The following is a 20,357-nucleotide window of genomic DNA, read 5'->3' as shown; positions in this document are numbered from 1 at the left end:
CCCAGAATGTTGCATCAGCTTGAAGCCATCGTGTTTCACACACTCAGAAACCCATGAAGACAGAAACACATGTTCCCACTATTAGGTTTCTCCCACAGTGCCACAGACAATCAGGGAACTGATCTCCCTCTTTCTCTCACTCTCTCTTGTCCTCAATCACATGAATCAGGGATGATTTGACAGATGGCGATATCACAGTGATCAATGAATTGTGAATTGTGTATTTTAAAGGTCAATAAATGTCATGTGTGCCTGTATTAGTCCCTGACCTGATTAAAGAAAAACAAACCTTCCTCTTCCTTCTCTCTCTACCTGGTCCTTGGAGAGCAGCTATAGTTGTGTGATTATGAACAATGTACAGCCCAAGCCCATGCAGCAATGGTTTCTCCAGTTATGACATTAATGTGACTTTGAGAGCTCACAGAATGAAAGAGCTGCTGTACTTTTTTCCTTGTTTCCTCATCCCCCTCTCTCTCTCTAATGGTTTAGCCGAGCAGAGCAGAGAGCAGCTTAAGGAATACACTGGATTTATAGCATTAAAGGTTCACCTTTTTATCTCTGATTCACAAGATTAATGTTGAGCTCCGCAGGGCCTTCAGTACGTTTTCATGATTCACTCTCCTTGTGCCTTTTGATGTATTTATTTTCATGTAAATAAATTCCCATATTAACTGGGCCCTTTGTTTGGAGGGAGAGGGCCAGAGCCAGGCTATAACGGGGCAGAGAGAGAGAGATCGAGGGAGAGGAGGAGCCAAACAGATGAACAGGAGATTGTTGTGGAAAAGCCAGACAGCCATAATAGCGAGGCACAGTGACATGTCACAGAGGTTTCTACAGCGGTCCCTCTGATTCTTTTCGGAAACCATTAAAGCAAACCGAATCACCCTCCCCTGTCTTGATATACACTCCAATTGGTTTGATTTACTGCTCTAAATTACAACGTCAGGGCCAATATCCTGAACCCTGCTCAACGTGATAAGTCTTTACGTTCGCTTCATGACAAATTGTACATCATGCGCATCAGAGGGGGGAGACGAGGAAGGGGGAGGAGGGGTAGGTAGCGAGGGTGCCCTGGACTCCTGCTGAGATCAGATATCTTTCATAAAGGTTCTCTTCTTAAAATAACCATTCTCTCTCTCTCTCCCTCTTTCTCCCTGTCTCTCTGTCTGTCCTTCTGTTCTCCCCCCTCCTTCTGTTTATCTCTCTCTCTCTCTCTCTCTCTCTCTCTTACGCTCTCTCAATAGTAGCCCGTTCAATCCTGCTCTGTCCCTGCTTTCATGTTGTGATCCGGCCCGTCACCATCCCTTGGCCGTCGCAGGCTTTGCTTCTCTGTAATCCTCATCCCTGCTAAATGCTCATGACTGGAGGGAGAGTTCCAACCAGGCCGTGTCCTTAATGGAGCCCTATTCCCTAAAACATTGCAATAGTATTTACCAGGGCCCATAGGGTTCTGGTAAAATGTAGAGCACTATATAGCGAATAGGGTGCCATTTGGGACACATCCCCAGTCTGCTCCAGTGCTGGCTAGGGCTTCCGCCTACCCTGTCTGTCTTCTGCTAATTAACAACACATTACCTCATGTCTGTAGGCAAAGGTTTTCAGGCCCTGTTACCTTGAGCTGTATTACTCAATTACACACAGAGCCTGGGGAACGTAGGGGAGAGGAGAGGAGTGAACAAGGGATGCCCTTCATAACTCCGAATGGCAATATCCGAAATGGCACCCGATTCCCTTCATAGTGCTCTACTTTTGACCGCAGCCCTAGGGGCCCTGGTCAGAAGTAGTGCACAGCTACCATTTGGGAAGCAAGCCCATGTCTCGGAGTGAGTGTACAAACCCCTGATGAGAATTATAACAACATACCGAGCTGAGGCTCGCTCTAATATCCATAGCATGGACCAGTCACCAGGTCATTAATGCTGGGTGGCATATGTATACATTAGGGCTGCATCTCAAATGGCACCCTATTCTATAAATAGTGCACTATTTCTTACCAGAGTCCTATGGGCCCTAGTCAAAACTAGTGCACTAATAGGGAATAGGGTTCCATTTCGGACACGGCCTCTGTATACATTGCCTGTAAAGGCTGTGCAGGTTAAGGTTGGAGAGAGGCCCCCTGTGTGATGTGAAAATGACAGCAAGGGGGGAAATTTCAGGGGGAGGGGTCCATTGTTAGTTGTAGTGGAAATTCCTCTGACGTGTGGAGGTAAAACAAGGTAGAGGGGCCGAGGCTGTATGATCGCATTGACTATGTTACGGCGCCGCAAAGGTGTCCACCTGTATTTTCCTAAACTTTCGCTGTGCTGTTCCCCAGAGACTTGTCGACCTCTTTGTACCCAGTTCTTAATTATTCAGCCTGAAACTGTCACGTTTAAAGTTAGAGGAATGGAGGTCGAGACTGTTTTAGTGAAATTAGCACAGTCACTGTGGTGTTGTGAAGGGGAAATAGACTACAGTTGAAGTCAGAAGTTTACATACACCTTAGCCAAATACATTTAAACTCAGTTTTTCACAATTCCTGACATTTAATCCTAGTAAAATTCCCTGTCTTAGGTCAGTTAGGATCCCCCTTTATTTTAAGAATGTGAAATGTCAGAATAATAGTAGAGAGAATGATTTATTTCAGCTTTTATTTCTTTCATCACATCCCCAGTGGGTCAGAAGTTTACATACACTCAATTAGTATTAGGTAGCATTGCCTTTAAATTGTTTAACTTGGGTCAAATGTTTCGCGTAGACTTTCACAAGCTTCCCACAGTAAGTTGGGTGAATTTTGGCCCATTCCTCCTGACAGAGCTGGTGTAACTGAGTCAGGTTTGTAGGCCTCCTTGCACATGCTTTTTCAGTTGAGGTCAGGGCTTTGTGATGGCCACTCCCATACCTTGACTTTGCTGTCCTTAGGCCATTTTGCCACAACTTTGGAAGTATGCTTGGGGTCATTGTCCATTTGGAAGACCCATTTGCAACCAAGCTTTAACTTCCTGACTGATGTCTTGAGATGTTGCTTTAATATATCCACATAATATTCTTCCCTCATGATGCTATCTATTTGTGAAGTGCACCAGTCCCTCCTGCAGCAAAGCACCCCCACAACATGATGCTGCCTACCCCGTGCTTCACGGTTGGGGTGGTGTTCTTCGGCTTGCAAGCCTCCCCCTTTTTCCTCCAAACATAACAACTGGCTTTTTAATGGCGGTTTTGGAGCAGTGGCTTCTTCCTTGCTCAGCGGCCTTTCAGGTAATGTCGATATGGGAATACAAAATATTATTTTGTACCTGTTTCCTCCAACATCTTCACAAGGCACTTTGCTGTTCTTCTGGGATCGATTTGCACTTTTCGCACCAAAGTACGTTAATCTCTAGGAGACAGAATGCGTCTCTTTTTTGAGCGGTATGACGGCTGCGTGGTCCCGTGGTGTTTATACTTGTGTACTATTTTTTGTACAGATGAAAATGGTACCTTTTGGCGTTTGGAAATTGCTCCCAAGAATGAACCAGACTTGTGGAGGTCTACAGTTATGTTTCTGAGGTCTTGGTTGATTTATTTAGATTTTCCCAAGATGTCAAGCAAAGAGGCACTGAGTTTGAAGGTAGTCCTTGAAATACATCCACAGGTACACCTCCAATTGATTCAAATGATGTCAGTTAGCCTATCAGAAGCTGTTAAAGCCATGACATAATTTCCTGGAGTTTTCCAAGCTGTTTAAATGCACAGTCAACTTAGTGTATGTTAACTTCTGACCCACTGGAATTGTAATACAGTGAATTATAAGTGAAATAATCTGTCTGTAAACAATGTTTGGAAAAATTACTTGTGTCATGCACAAAATAGATGTCCTAACCGACTTGCCAAAACTATAGTTTGTTAACAAGAAATTTGTGGAGTGGTTGAAAAACGAGTTTTAATGACTCCAACCTAAGTGTATGTAAACTTCCGACTTCCGACTGTATGTGTGTAGGTAAATTTTTATCTCAGTTTACATTGGTGCGTATGTTCAGTCGTTCCAAAAACATCCGGTGATTTTGCAGAGAGCCACATCAATTTCCAGAAATACTCATAATAAACATTGATCAAAGATTAAGTGTTATATATGGAATTTTAGATCCACTTCTCCCTAATGCAACCGCTGTGTCAGATTTCAAAAAAGCTTTACGGAAAAAGCAAACCATAAAATAATCTGAGGTCGGCGCTCAGAGTCCAATCAAGACAAAAATATATCTGCCATATTGTGCAGTCAACAGAAGTCAGAAATAACATTATAAATATTCACTTACCTTTGATGATCTTCATCCGAATGCACTCCCAGGAATCCCAGTTCCACAATAAATGTTTGATTTGTTCGGTAATGTCCATCATTTATGTCCAAATAGCTACTTGTGTTAGCGCATTTGGTAAACAAATCCAAAGTCACGAAGAGCGTTCACTAAAAGCAGACGAAATGTCAAAAAGTTCCGTTAAAGTCAGTAGAAACATGCCAAATGATGTTTTGAATCAATCTTTAGGATGTTTTTAACATACATCAAAACTATTAAAGACATCAAAACTATTAAATAACACATGTGTAATCATGTAGTAACCCAAAAAGTGTAAAAAAAAAAATTACTAATTTGATTTTAGATTCTTCAAAGTAGCCACCCTTTGCCTTGATGACAGCTTTGCGCACACTTGGCATTCTTCCCGACGGGCCGTCCCCAGGGGATAAGGGTAGGTAACAACACATCTGCCACGCTGATCCTCAACACGTGGGGCCCCTCAGAGGTGTGTGCTCAGTCTCCTCCTGTACTCCCTGTTCACCCATGACTGCATTGCCAGGCATGACTCCAACACCATCATTAAGTTTGCCAACAACACAACAGTGGTAGGCCTGATCACCGACAATGATGAGACACTCTATGGAGAGGAGGTCAGAGATCTGGCCATGTGGTGCAAGGATAACAACCTCTCCCTCAACATGATCAAGACAAAGGAGATGATTGTGGACTACAAGAAAAGGAGGACAGAGCACGCCCCGTTCTCATCGACGGGGCTCTAGTGGAGCAGGTTGAGAGCTTCAAGTTCCTTGGTGTCCACATCACCGATGAACTATCATGGTCCAAACACACCAAGACAGTCGAGAAGAGGGCAGGACAAAGCCTTTTCACCCTCAGGAGACTGAAAAGATTTGACATGGGTCCTCAGATCCTCAAAAATGTCTACACCTGCACCATCGAGAGCATCCTGACTGGTTGCATCACTGCCTGGTATGGCAACTGCTCGGCCTCCGACCGCAACACACTACAGAGGGTAGTGCGTACAGCCCAGTACATCACTGGGGCCAATCTTCCTGCCATCCACGACCTCTATATCAGCCACCCTAGTCATATACTGTTCTCTCTGCTACTGCACGGCAAGCGGTACCGGAGTCTAGGTCCAAAAGGCTTCTTAACAACTTCTATCCCCAAACGATAAGACTCCTGAACAGCTAATCAGATGGCTACCCAGACTATTTGCATTGTCCCCCCCACCCACTATTTTACGCCACTGCTACGCTGTTTATTATCTATGCATAGTCACTTTTACTCTACCTACATGTACATATTCCCTCCATTACCTCGACTAACCTGTGCCCCCGCACATTGACTCTTTACCGGTACCCCCTGTATATAGTCTCGCTACTGTTATTTTACTCATCCTCTTTAATCGTTTGTTATTTTAAATTAAATTATTTACTTGTCTATTTTTACTTAACACTTAATTTTCTTATCTGCATTGTTAGTTAAGGGCTTGTAAGTAATCATTTCACTGTAAGGTCTACACCTGTTGTATTCGGCGCATGTGACAAATAACATTTGATTTGATCTGTTCTGGTTTGAACTACGTGGTTTGTCTGACCACATGTAAAAAGAAAGACAATAATGAACCTGTTTTGTTAGGGCAGCCCATATACTGTATATCCATGCACCGAGCAGTGTGTTGGTGGACTCAGCTGGGATGTGAGAAGAGAGCAGAAGGCCAGTAGCCACACTGACCCTGTATAGTCAGTCCGTCTTGATGTTAAACGGATTACAGTGAGGCTTGATCATCAGTCATTAATAGCTGTTCTACTATAGAAGGTTCTACAGTTACCACCACATCTCAGCAGCATTATGACACACTGGCACGCACACACACACACACACACACCACTGGGATCGGACATGGATTTCTGCTCTTCGATATCTGTGAACCACTAGGCCTAGGTTACCTCAGATGAGCTGTCAGCACGCTGCAATGGTGGCTCCTGAAAAGTACCTGTGTAAGGACCAACGCTGGTAGACGAGAAGCAAGAACAGGGAGTGAACATTCAATAGCAATGGACATGGGACAGGACATTGTCTGGACATGAACACATAACGACATTAATCCTGACACGGGGAACAAATGGAGGAGCACACAGCTATGAAGGGGGTAATGAACAAGGTAATGGAGTCCCGGTGAGTCCAATATTGAGCAGCTGCGCGTAATGATGGTGACCATTGTGCGTAATGAAGGGCAGCCTGGCGCCCTCGAGTGCCAGAGAGGGAGACAGGAGCAGGCGTGACAGGACCACCCCCTCTAGGGGCGCCACCCTGCGTCCCACCTGGGCAAGCGTGTCGGGCCGGCCGAGGAATGAGCGCCGGACAAGCTGGCTGAGGTGTAGAAGCCCGACAAGCTGGCTGAGGCGTGGGAGCCCGATAATCCGGCTGAGGTGTGGGAGCCCTGCGATCCGGCTGAGGTCGAGCGCCAGAGAGGGAGAGCGGGAGCAGGCGTGACAACCTGTTGTTTGATATTCATATATTTTTACCATAGTATGGTCTGTTTATGGAATATTTTATTTCCATGTTCATGTGTAAGAAGTGAGTGTACAAAAACATTCTGTTGTCATATCAAAGTTCACCACTGTACTTAACAATAATAAAGATACTGTCTAAGGTCATAGGAACATATGAGAGATCTCAGAGTGTTTTGCAATAGAGAAAGTGATTGTAGATGGTTTCAATGATGGAACACTGCAAACGCCACACACTCATTGAAATCAGATTAAAACCACACTCAATGAAATCAGATTTAACTCCATGGCCATGCACTAATTAAATTACATTTTAGATGATAGACATACAGGATCTCAAGGTGCTCCCACTGCCTATGCTCAGCGTCTGATTCTGACCTTGTGTTCGGAACCAGGAACCAACAAAACATTCCCATGAAACTCGGCATGTTGATAAAACCCATACATTTCCTGGGACACAGATTTCTGCCTGTACGCAATTGGCCAATCTGGCCTTGTAGGAGACGTGTGGCGACATAATGGCAGCGCCGGTTGTGTTCTCAGAGAAATGTTGGCACGGCGTGTTAGGTTGGGGTTCTTGCTGTTATACAGAGGAATGCATCCCAAACTGCACCCTGTTCCCTATTTATTGCACTACTTTTACCAAGGCCCATAGGGCTCTGGTCAAAAGTAGTGCACTATATAGTGAATAGTGTGTCGTTTGGGATGCATCCTCTGTGTTACAGACTAACCAAGTAGACAGAGACCTAGTTCCAGATGAGGAGTGAGGTCTGCTTGGTGCATGGACATATATGGGCTGCCCTAACAAAACAGGTTCATTATTTTCTTTATTTTTACTTTTTACATGTTTTCAGACTAACCAAGTAGACAGAGACCAAGTTCCAGATGAGGAGGGAGGCCCCTTAGCGTGATGATGACTGGGCCAGATCATGGCAATCCCCAGGACGTCCCTCACCGCACTTCGCTGTTCCAATCCGTGTCTCTCTTCACAACCAAAGCCTGCAGTCCAGAGCCCCTGGATTCACCCAGAGAACAACACACACTCTCCGACTTGTTTTGACAAGATGTCGTTTTCCTTTCTCTCAGGACAAGATGGTGTCAGGAGTGTGGAGGTTGGACATCAACTGATACAATGGATGTGTATGTGACCAATACAATTTGATTTTATGCGTGAAACAATGTGGGGGGAGAGAGAGAGAGAGGTCAAGACAGACAGACCTGTCTGGTTTGCTGGTTAAGAATAAAAAAGAGCAGTATGATATTGTAATGGGTCGTGTCCCTTAACAAGTTGATGTAATCACCAATAAAGAGTCATCGGCACAGTGTGGGGATGCGGGCGTATGCATTGAGCAGACAAGTAACTGGGTCCTGAAACCGTTAGGCTGCAGGGCAGGTAAACGGCCAGACCTAGTTGGAGGGGACAGGGGATGTCTCCCAATTGGCACTTTATTCCCTTGTAGTGCACTACTTTTACCAGGTCTGGCCTATATCCCATAGGGCTCTGGTCAAAAGTAGTGCACTATATAGGTAATAGGATGCTAGCTGGGACACAACAAGGATTGTGAAAAGGTCTATAGCAGGTGTTGATGTTAGGAAGGTTTGCGTGGGTGGAGGGATCCTTAAAGGGAGTGGTGGGGTTTGGCTGAGGAGAACAGGGAGCTTCTTTTTTATTTAACTAGGCAAGTCAGTCAAGAACACATTGTTATTTCCAATGACAGCCTAGGAACAGTGGGTTAACTGCCTTGTTCAGGAACAGAACGACAGATTTTTACCTTGTCAGTCCGGGCATTCGATCTTGCAACCTTTTGGTTACTGGCCCAAAGCTCTAACCACTAGGCTATCTGCCGCCCCTTCCTACCGTGGCCGGGTTGGCCGGGGCTGACAGAAGAGCCAGAAGACGGGGAGCAGCCACACACCACCACCACCCTCTGAACCCTGCCGTTTGGTACAGGAAATGGGAAATGCCCACAACCAGCAGAGGCCCAATGACCAGGTACAGCCCCCTTTCTCTCTGGAGCGGAGCGGCACACATGTAGCCTGCAGACAGACTGATTGGTCCTCTGTGTTCTGTGATTAGCATTGGAAAGCTCTCCGTGTTCACAGGCCTTCAGCATTCAGCAACACAATGTACTCTGTAACAAATCGTATTTCCAAGTTCATCACTTCAAAGTCAGTGAGTGTACCGATGGATTCTCCCTTAAAACGACTTGTCTAGTGAACTTCCCCTTTGGACTTTACACAGGTTGAGTCCCAAATGGCAAACCCTATGTAGTGCACTACCTTTGACCAGGGCCTGATAGTGCAATACTTGGGAATAGGGTGCCATTTGGGACACACACACAGACTACTGTTTATGAACATTTCTTGTCTGTTCACAGGAAACCCTTGTTTTCTCATGTGACTTGTCTTGCTTAACTAATGTGTCATTATTTCCAGATAGTCATTGCTATCCCTGTACTGGTTTCTTTTCCCTCTGTCTGTGTCTCACTTAGCTATGGCGAGCTGGATGCCAGCGTTGGAGTGGCTGCAACATAAGCACTCAAAGCACCTCCTCAACCACTGATGGGGAGGGAGGAGCGCCTAAGAACCCCTCTCCCCTTCTACTTTCCTCATCCTCTCTCCTCCTCTCCTCCCCTTCACTCTGCCTCTCTCTGTGCATGCTAGTGCCTGGCTCCCCCGCTCCCCTTCCTCCTCTCCTCCACTGCTCCTCCTCTCTCTGCCTCTTTTCTTGCCCCACTCAGAGAACCCCTCTCCATTCTCCTTTCCTCCTCCTCTCTCCTCCTCTCCTCCCCCTCTCTCTGCCTCTTTTCTCACCCCACTCCCAACCCAGCACATGGCAGGGCCTCTCTCTGTCTGTTCATCATGAGGTAGACCGAGCAACAGACAGGCGGAGGAACAAGGAGGTCTTCCAGGGGAGATTTTAAAACACAATTCAAATTGCGCCAAGCACGGAGAGCAGGGGCGAGAGGAAAGAGGGGTGGTTAAGGGGGGTAAGGGGGTATGGTGAGAGGCAAAAGGGCTGGTCTGGCAGAGTGGTGCTTGGTTAGTTCAGTAAGCTCAGGGATACTAGAAGGACTGAACTGGTAAATAGGTGGGGTTGGAGCCAACTCGACCTCGGATGAACCAATCAGGACGCAGGATAGGGGACAGACCCGATAGAGGACAGATCCTGCCAATGGTCACAACAGCAGTCCAACAGCTGGTGACATCTGTCCAATATTACTTTGTAGCTAAAAGTGCCATCCTAGCTTTTAAAAAACGAAATGACAAACAAATTGACTCAGTTATTGGATCTGTTCACAGTAGTATATTTCTGACATTATACTTTATAATTTGTAGCATAAATATTTAGTCCTGGTAGCCCAAACATGAAAACAGAATGTTGCTTGTAGTATGGTGTATGATGAACAAATCATGCTGATATAAACATACTGTCTGTTTTTCCCTACACTGCATGGACATTTATATATATCTCGGTTGACAAACCTGCTGATTTCATGTAAAACCTGGTATGATAAAAACATGGTACGATTAAGATAAAACAATTAAATGACAGCTTGTGGACTTATAGTTCTGTAGATATAAATATAGTTCTGTAGATGAGTGTGGACATCAATCATTAGCAACGGCTGGACATATTCAACTTCAAATTCTCTAAAAGATATGTTTTGAGGTTAAACAATACTAGTTCAAATCCAAACCCACTTTTAAAAGTTATACATGATTTAGCAAGAGGTATTTGTGGGGTTTTGCTAGTGCCACCAAATAGCAAAATATACAAAAATTGGTTTTAATACATACAGATTCAAAATCTTTCATTCCATGAATCTATGTATTCATAACTGTTGTTTTACATCTATGTTTGACCAGCAACCGCCTGCTCCAAAGAAAGCATTGGCACCAACAACTTGAAATATATACGCAATTTTTGAAAACCAAAATTGCAGGTTTACGTCCATAAGAAGCCCTAGCAATGATATTAATTGTTACAGAGTAAACAGTTCCAACAATATCGGGTTTTGTTTTTCTTACTGTGAGACTAGTTTAGTGTAGATATAATGGACTTTATTGCATATATTTTATAGCGGCCCCTGTGTACCCTTCATCACAATTCGTTAATGATGTTTTCATTAAGGACAGAGTCTGAGTGGGTCTTATTCTAGAGATGATTGATAACATTTCCCTGGAGTTTTTTTTAAAGTCCACTGAAAAAAGAAAGGTTATAGATGTTGAGCCAATTACCAATTCACTGACGTTGACACAACGTTTGTATATCCATCTATATTACCCTCATAACAAACCATTTGAAACCGTCTGAATTAGCAGCAGCCATGAATTGAAATACACACACAGACACAATGAGAAGCTCCTCAACCTGGGTTTATCAGTGAAGTGCATTTTTCTTTGGCACCCCTGTTTTGTCTGCCTCACCTATCAGTCCATCCTCACAGAACCAAGATCCAAAAGCACTTTTGTGGTTTCTGTTTTCGCTACTCACTTGTGATACTGCCTGTCCAATCCTGTTTATACCCCGTTTATATCTAATGATAAATAGAGCTGCAATGTGAGGTAGTGAAGTAGAAATGTTCAAAAGATAACCCTATTCGCTGTGCCCTGAGATACTGTACTGTGGGGCCGCTCTACAAAATAGCACGTGTGCAGTAAATTGTTCCCTGGAAAAAGTTATATGACAGGTCATCAAGTCTTGTTCATCATAAGTCACTCAGTCTGAATTTCTCTCAGAGCAACATTTGACCCCCCTCTAACTCCCTGACCCTACAAGACACAGCCGATTATAGGAAAATTACCACAGCTTTAAAACAGGAGTATGTGGCAATATAATGTTCTCTTCTTGTTAGACGCATTTTTACTATTTTCTATTTTGGAAAATTAATCTGTGACAGATCTTGCAGGTGCTCATTATTGTGACCAGTGTCACCCCAGTCCTTGCCTGGATTGTCCTATGTCCTTCATCCCAAATGGCACTCTAATCCCCAGTGCACTACTTTTGACCAGAGGCCTATAGGCCTTGGTCAAAAGTAGTACACTATATAGGGAATATTGTGCCATTTGGGACACATACCTAGTTAACTTAACCACAGCCCTGAACTGCACTTGACGTGAAGCCTGTAATAATAATAATAATAGGTCTCTGTGGACTGTGTGAGTGTGCCTGGGAGGAGAAATACAGCAGGAGACACGGTATTGTACTACCTTCATAACAGGGGGAACAGTAGTCCATACACTTCATCACTCCTGTACTCACACACATTCTTTGTGTAAGTTTAATTTCAGTGTTAATGGAAATGGTTTGAGTATTGAGTACACTGTGGACGGATGCAATCACGATGGCAATGTTTTAAAAGCATAGAGCACAGTACTTTTCTCTCTATAAGTCCACAGCATGTTTCCATGCAATTCAATCAACACCTCCAGTCAAGCATTGGAATGGAAGCATGGAGACTGGTTTTATTTATTTTGTTGTATTAAGTGCATCTAAGACTCAGCAGGTGCCCTAGACTGCAGAGCCATATTTGTTTCAGTTTTGAAAAGGTTCTGGAAGCTCCAGAGGGTTCCATTTAGCCGTTTTAACAAACAGCAATTAGAGTTGCTAATGAGACCTTGGGCCAGATATATTAAGGCAGTCATTCATCCTCCTTCTCTCCTTTTCTTTTTTTCTCTCATTCTCTATCCCCCTTTCCTCTATCCAAACTCCTACACAAGCCTGTCTGGACTCCTGTACCCGAAACCACTGGCCTGAGCCGGCACCCCGCTGTGGCTACGTGGATTCTTCTCCGCGCTTCTTAATTTACACAGACCCCCTTGTTCCAAATGAAATACCTGAAACGGGGAACTCATAAATCCTTCCTTGTAACAACAACAACACTCAGGATGATTTTTCTTGATTTTCTTTTCTTTCAGGTATGAGCTACTGCTTCCCCCCCGGGGATATCTAAAACCCAGAGGACTGGATTAACCTCAGCGCTGTAGGCCTGCTGCCCACTTTAACAGGAGATTTTCTCTTTTCTCCCTCTCGCACCTGTCCATCAACTACAAAGACCAGGGAGCTTTTTGAAAGTCTCATAAAGAAGGGCAGTGATTGGTAGATGGGTAACACTAACGAATCAGACATTGAATATCTCTTTAAGCAAGTTAATAACAATGTTGTGGATGATGTATTAAACCCCCCTGAACTGAGCTGCAGGACAGAAATAAACTTCTCAGGGATATTGAATGGCTTTTAATAGTTCAGTGGCTGTGATGGGAGAAAACTGAGGCCAGATCAACAACATTGTAGTGACTCCACAATAATGACTTAAAAATGACAGAGTGAGAAGAACAATTCAAATGATTCATATTGTATGCAGTAAGGCACTAAAGTAATACTGAAAAAAAAACACAGCAAAGGAATACACTTTTTGGCCTTAATGTAAAGCTTTATGTTTAGGGCAAATCCAACACATCACTGAGTGGCTGAATCATGGTATTGGTATGCTTGATGTTTTTTCAGGATAAAAAGAAATGGGATAAGCACAGGCAAAATCCTAATTCACTTTTCAGCAGGAAATTAACCTATAACACAAGGCCAAATTGACACTGGAGTTGCTTACCAAGAAGACAGTGAATGTTCCTGAGTGGCCAAGTTACAGTTTTGACTTAAATCTGCTTGAAATTTGCTGTGTAGCCATGAGCACCAACATCTTGACATAGATTGAAGAATTATGAAAATAATAAAGAGCTACTATTGCACAACCAGGTGTGTAAAGCTCTTACAGACTTACCCAAGAAGAGTCACAGCTGTAACGGTGAGTCGAACTGTGTTTTTTAAACAAGTATTGACTCAGGGAGCTGAATACTTATGCTTGTTATTTAATTTCTATTATTCTAAACAAACGAAAACAAATCCTCCACTTTGACATTATAGAGTATTTTGTGTAGATTGTTACGAAAAATTCCAGTGTGTAACGCAATATAAAGTGAAGAAAGCTATAGAGTATGAATACTTTTGCAAGGCACTGTAAGTGGTTTTATTGGCCATGAGGCCATGGGATACTCTGTGTGTGTTGTCATTCCCAATGAGTCATGGGACACCACAGCCTGGGCAGGGCGGGAGGCTGCCAGACAATAAGACACACAGCGCTGATTTGCACAAATTGTGGCTGTTCATTCAGCATAGCGAGGATGGAGGGGGGGGGGGGGGGGGGGTTATTCAAATCAAATGTAAACATGTCTGCTCCACAGTTATAAATCATGGTCTGGGGCACATGCTTAGCCAATACAAGGAGAGGAGTCCATGGTATACAGAGACTGCATCATAAATGGCACTCTTTCCCTATATAGTGCACTACTTTAACTAAGGCCCATAGGGCTCTGGTCAAAAGTAGTGCACTATGGTGGGAATAGGCTGCCATTTGAGACAATGGCAGAGTCAGACTAGCTACCTTTCTGTGGAGGTTGGATCGCCCCATTAACTGTCTGACTCTGAGCTCACTTCTGATGGGGCTGTGTGGCTAAAGGAAGGGAAGGTTCCACACTTGTGCACAATCAAAGCTTTGGAAGTCATCTGGTTATTTTCCTTTTGCATCTACCTGAAAAGGAAAATATGCAATTGGATCTGGTTAATCAACTAGGCCTGATTTGTGTATAGTTTACCAATCTCAAAACATACCAATACCTATATTTCACTCTCCTGGAAATTCTCAACAAAAAAAATATGCCAACCTGAAATAATGAAATCATTTCAATAATCAACTTTAGAAATTATAGCCAGATGAAATGGTTTTTGTCTTGAAAATTAACATTTTTGATACAGTGGGTACTTTATTTGCAGAACCTAAATGTAAAATCTCCTTCAAATAGACTTTTTTCAGTTTGCCCAGACTGTTTGTCTGTTAAACACATCCAAAGCCAAATCATACATCCATCCTAGAGGAAGTTTATAAAGAGGCACTCAAATGTGTGGTTCTGTGGATATGTAAAGTAGGATGTCTTCATGAAGGCATCACACTGTATTAAAGTAAATAGCACACCAGCAGGCTGCATGCAGGGAGAGAGGAATAGAGTTTTGCTTTTCGAATCTTGTTCTTTTTGACCTATCTCCCACTACGTTGAGTGGTATCCTGGCAACCGGAGGAGGCATTACAATTGGCTGTTTCCAAGGAAACTGACTAACCGCTAAACTTGATAGCTAGCTAGCTGGTGGTCCTCAAACAAAATACTTCAAATAGTGGTTAGATAGTTTGCTAGATATAAAAACTGTATGGAAAATATACATGTTTAACTATAAATGTTCACTGTACTCAGAACATTTGCAGATTAGTTAATTTGTACAAACACTTAAAATATGTCTTGAAGTTTCAGGTTTTGATGGAATGATGTTAAGTTAGCAATGGGGTCAGCTGGCTACTGTAGCCGGTTGTTCCTTTTCACAGTTAACAACAGGCTATAAACTTAGCCAGCCGTCTGCAGTCGTATATGACTGCCAGTATACTTCAACTGTAGCTAGCAAATTTATATTTCGTTGACTCTTTTAGCCGTACCATTATCCTACTTCTCCTCTGTTCCTCTGGTGATGTAGAGGTGAATCCAGGCCCTGCAGTACCTGGCTCCACTCCTATTCCCCAGGCGCTCTCTTTTGATGACTTCTGTAACCGTAATAGCCTTGGCTTCATGCATGTTAACATTAGGAGCCTCCTCCCTAAGTTTGTTTTGTTCACTGCTTTAGCACACTCTACCAACCCGGATGTTTTAGCCGTGTCTGAATCCTGGCTTAGAAAGACCACCAAAAATTCAGACATTTTTATCCCCAATTACAATATTTTCAGACAAGATAGAACGGCCAAAGGGGGCGGTGTTGCAATCTACTGCAAAGACTGCCTGCAGAGTTCTGTTATACTATCCAGGTCTGTTCCCAAACAATTTGAACTTCTACTTTTAAAAATCCACCTCTCTAAAAACAAGTCTCTCACCGTTGCCGCCTGCTATAGACCACCCTCTGCCCCCAGCTGTGCTCTGGACACTATATGTGAACTGATTGCCCCCCATCTATCTTCAGAGCTCGTGCTGCTAGGCGACCTAAATTTGAACATGCTCAACACCCCAGCCACCCTACAATCTAAGCTTGATGCCCTCAATCTCACACAAATTATTAATGAACCTACCAGGTACCACCCCAATTCCGTAAATACGGGTACCCTCATAGATATCATCCTAACAAACTTGCCCTCCAAATACACCTCTGCTGTTTTTAACCAAGATCTCAGCGATCACTGCCTCATTGCCTGCATCCGTAATGGGTCAGCGGTCAAACGACCTCCACTCATCACTGTCAAACGCTCCCTGAAACACTTCAGCGAGCAGGCCTTCCTAATTGACCTGGCCGGGGTATCCTGGAAGGATATTGATCTCATCCCGTCAGTAGAGGATGCCTGGTCATTTTTTTTAAATGCCTTCCTCACCATCTTGAATAAGCATGCCCCATTCAAGAAATTTAGAACCAGGAACAGATATAGCCCTTGGTTCTCTCCTGACCTGACTGCCCTTAACCAACAGAAAAACATCCTATGGCGTCTGCATTAGCATCGAACAGCCCCCGTGATATGCAACTTTTCAGGGAAGCCAGAAACCAATATACACAGGCAGTTAGAACAGCCAAGGCTAGCTTTTTCAAGCAGAAATTTGCTTCCTGCAACACAAATTCAAAAAAGTTCTGGGACACCGTAAAGTCCATGGAGAATAAGAACACCTCCTCCCAGCTTCCAACCGCCCTGAAGATAGGAAACACTGTCACCACCGACAAATCCACTATAATTGAGAATTTCAATAAGCATTTTTCTACGGCTGGCCATGCTTTCCACCTGGCTACCCCTACCCGGGACAACAGCACTGCCCTCCCCTCTGCTACTCGCCCAAGCCTTCCCCATTTCTCTTTCTCCCAAATACAGTCAGCTGATGTTCTTAATGAGCTGCAAAATCTGGACCCTTACAAATCAGCCGGGCTAGATAATCTGGACCCTTTCTTTCTAAAACTATCTGCTGAAATTGTTGCCACCCCTATTACTAGCCTCTTCAACCTCTCTTTCGTGTCGTCTGAGATCCCCAAAGATTGGAAAGCAGCTGCGGTTATCCCCCTCTTCAAAGGGGGGGACACCCTTGACCCTAACTGCTACAGACCTATATCTATCCTACCCTGCCTTTCTAAGGTCTTCGAAAGCCAAGTCAACAAACAGATTGCCGACCATTTCGAATCACACCACACCTTCTCCGCTATGCAATCTGGTTTCAGAGCTGGTCATGGGTGCACCTCAGCCACGCTCAAGGTCATAAACGATATCGTAACCGCCATCGATAGGAAACAATACTGTGCAGCCGTATTCATTGACCTGGCCAAGGCTTTTGACTCTGTCAATCACCACATCCTCATTGGCAGACTCGACAGCCTTGGTTTCTCTAATGATTGCCTCGCCTGGTTCACCAACTACTTCTCTGATAGAGTTCAGTGTGTCAAATCGGAGGGTCTGTTGTCCGGGCCTCTGGCAGTCTCTATGGGGGTGCCACAGGGTTCAATTCTTGGACCGACTCTCTTCTCTGTTTACATCAATGATGTCGCTCTTGCTGCTGGTGATTCTCTGATCCACCTCTACGCAGACGACACTATTCTGTATACTTCTGGCCCTTCTTTTGACACTGTGTTAACAACCCTCCAGGCGAGCTTCAATGCCATACAACTCTCCTTCCGTGGCCTCCAACTGCTCTTAAATACAAGTAAAACCAAATGCATGCTCTTCAACCGATCGCTGCCTGCTCCTGCCCGCCTGTCCAACATCACTACTTTGGACGGCTCTGACTTAGAATATGTGGACAACTACAAATACCTAGGTGTCTGGTTAGACTGTAAACTCTCCTTCCAGACCCACATCAAACATCTCCAATCCAAAGTCAAATCTAGAATTGGCTTCCTATTCCGCAACAAAGCATCCTTTACTCATGCTGCCAAACATACCCTTGTAAAACTGACCATCCTACCAATCCTCGACTTCGGTGATGTCATTTACAAAATAGCCTCCAAAACCCTACTCAATAAATTGGATGCAGTCTATCACAGTGCCATCCGTTTTGTCACCAAAGCCCCATATACTACACACCACTGCGACCTGTACACTCTCGTTGGCTGGCCCTCGCTTCATACTCGTCGCCAAACCCATTGGTTCCAGGTCATCTACAAGACCCTGCTAGGTAAAGTCCCCCCTTATCTCAGCTCGCTGGTCACCATAGCAGCACCTACCCGTAGCACGCGCTCCAGCAGGTATATCTCTCTAGTCACCCCCAAAACCAATTCTTCCTTTGGACGCCTCTCCTTCCAGTTCTCTGCTGCCAATGACTGGAACGAACTACAAAAATCTCTGAAACTGGAAACACCTATCTCCCTCACTAGCTTTAAGCACCAGCTGTCAGAGCAGCTCATAGATTACTGCACCTGTACATAACCCATCTACAATTTAGCCCAAACAACTACCTCTTTACCTACTGTATTTATTTATTTATTTATTTTGCTCCTTTGCACCCCATTATTTCTGTCTCTACTTTGCACTTTCTTCCAATGCAAACCAACCATTCCAGTGTTTTTTTTTTTAGTTTTTATTTTACTTGCTGTGTTGTACTCACTTCGCCTCCATGGCCTTTTTATATTTTTATTTATTTATACATATATCTGTTTGCCTTCACCTCCCTTATCTCACCTCACTTGCTCACATTGTATATAGACTTATTTTTTTATTTTTTTCACTGTATTATTGACTATATGTTTGTTTTTACTCCATGTGTAACTATGTGTTGTTGTATGTGTCGAACTGCTTTGCTTTATCTTGGCCAGGTCGCAATTGTAAATGAGAACGTGTTCTCAATTTGCCTACCTGGTTAAATAAAGGTTAAATAAAAAAAAATAAAAAATAAAAAAATATTTCGTTGACATGTCTAGCTAGAATTGTCATTGTCACCAATTCCACCACAACAGTTTCAGGATGTTGCCAGTGGCTCAGCTACTACCACGGGGGTAGCACCGACCAGAGCCTTGCAATGGACCACAGCAAGTTCTGGGACGGGCAAACTGGAGACCACCCCAGTCAACGAGTCTCTGTTGAAAGAGATCCTACAGTTTGTGGAACAGTTCAGCTCCAGACACCCTCAGGAGGCTAAACATGTGTTCAATGAGCCACTGCAGTGGACTAGCTTTTTGGAGGCTTCTGATTTCTAAACAGAGTATGACATCAGGTAATCATGAGGCAGGCTGTTTGTGTAATGTTAATGTTACTCACTGGGGATGTTTTCATGGAGTTAAAATGTATTTGGAGCCCTGCAGCAGGACTCATGTACAATTGAATTAATGTGTTTTCTGTTCAACTTCAGTAGCTAGGACAGAAAACAACATAAACTACACTACTTCGTCAGGATATTTTGCTATTTTTTCCTAGCTGTCTGCATGTGATTAGATGGGTGATTTTCACAAAACTGGCACTTGACAACAATAAACACATTTTCCATAATTCCTCTTGGATCGCCAAGATTAGGATCTGTATGTTAAGGCTGTCGCTCTCCTCATCCTCGGAAGAGGTGAGGAGAGAAGGATCATCAGACCAATACGCAGTTTCAGGGAAATAAGCCATCTTTATTATAAATACGACGGCCACACGAAACAAAACAAAACACTTTCAAACTTACAAAATAAAAAAACGATGTAGAACGAAACCTGAACATAAACTCACATCACTAAACGTTAACTCACGAACAGGAACGTTACATCTAAACGCACGAACAGCCAAACAGTCCCGAATGTGAATATACATCGACAACACGAGACATCACAGGAGACAATCACCCACAAACAAACAGTGAGAACGCCCTACCTAAATATGACTCTTAATTAGAGGAAAACGCAAACCACCTGCCTCTAATCAAGAGCCATACCAGGTAACCCAAAACCAACATAGAAACAGATAACATAGACTGCCCACCCAAAACACATGCCCTGACCATAAACACATAAAAAACAACATAAAACAGGTCAGGACTGTTACACTGTATTTATCTATTTCCTAATTATTGTTATGTTTTTATTGATCAGATATTATGCATTTTAACACCATTTCCATAATTACCAATGCAAAAATGCTCATTACCTCATCAGTTTTCAAAGTCCAAAAAATAAAAAAGTCAATTTTTTAACATTGCTTACCTAATGAAAAGGCCTGAGTTAAACATTTTACTTAAATAATATGTATTTAAAATGTAATTATTAAAATATTTTTTTGTAATTTATCTCATTACCGCAACACAAACTTTTCTGAATCTTGTTTTTCAGCATAATTACTTGTGTACACGTTATTTTTATATATTTGAATAAAGAACTGAAGGCACACTATCAGATTAAGCCAAAATTACTAAAGTATGCATTTTATTTTTCCTAATATTGGTGCATTACGATAATGATAAGCAGGTTTTGGAGATTAGAATGTTTCGCTAATGTAACTGTACTGAGCTCCATTAGAGATCCAGTAACCCAATACATCATCAA

At 43.4% G+C, this 20,357-nt stretch overlaps 1 pseudogene; it reads left to right on the top strand.

Annotated features, from left to right (window-relative positions):
* Positions 1–8,741: 8,741 nt before the first annotated feature.
* The window catches only part of LOC129860064 (outer dynein arm-docking complex subunit 2-like), a 73,952-nt pseudogene continuing 62,336 nt past the window's right edge, over positions 8,742–20,357 (top strand).

The sequence above is a fragment of the Salvelinus fontinalis genome, chromosome 7 (genome assembly GCF_029448725.1).
Source record: "Salvelinus fontinalis isolate EN_2023a chromosome 7, ASM2944872v1, whole genome shotgun sequence".
Taxonomy (NCBI): domain Eukaryota; kingdom Metazoa; phylum Chordata; class Actinopteri; order Salmoniformes; family Salmonidae; genus Salvelinus; species Salvelinus fontinalis.
The sequence above is the reverse complement of the archived record's forward strand: the minus strand, read 5'-3'. Positions and strand labels throughout refer to the sequence as shown.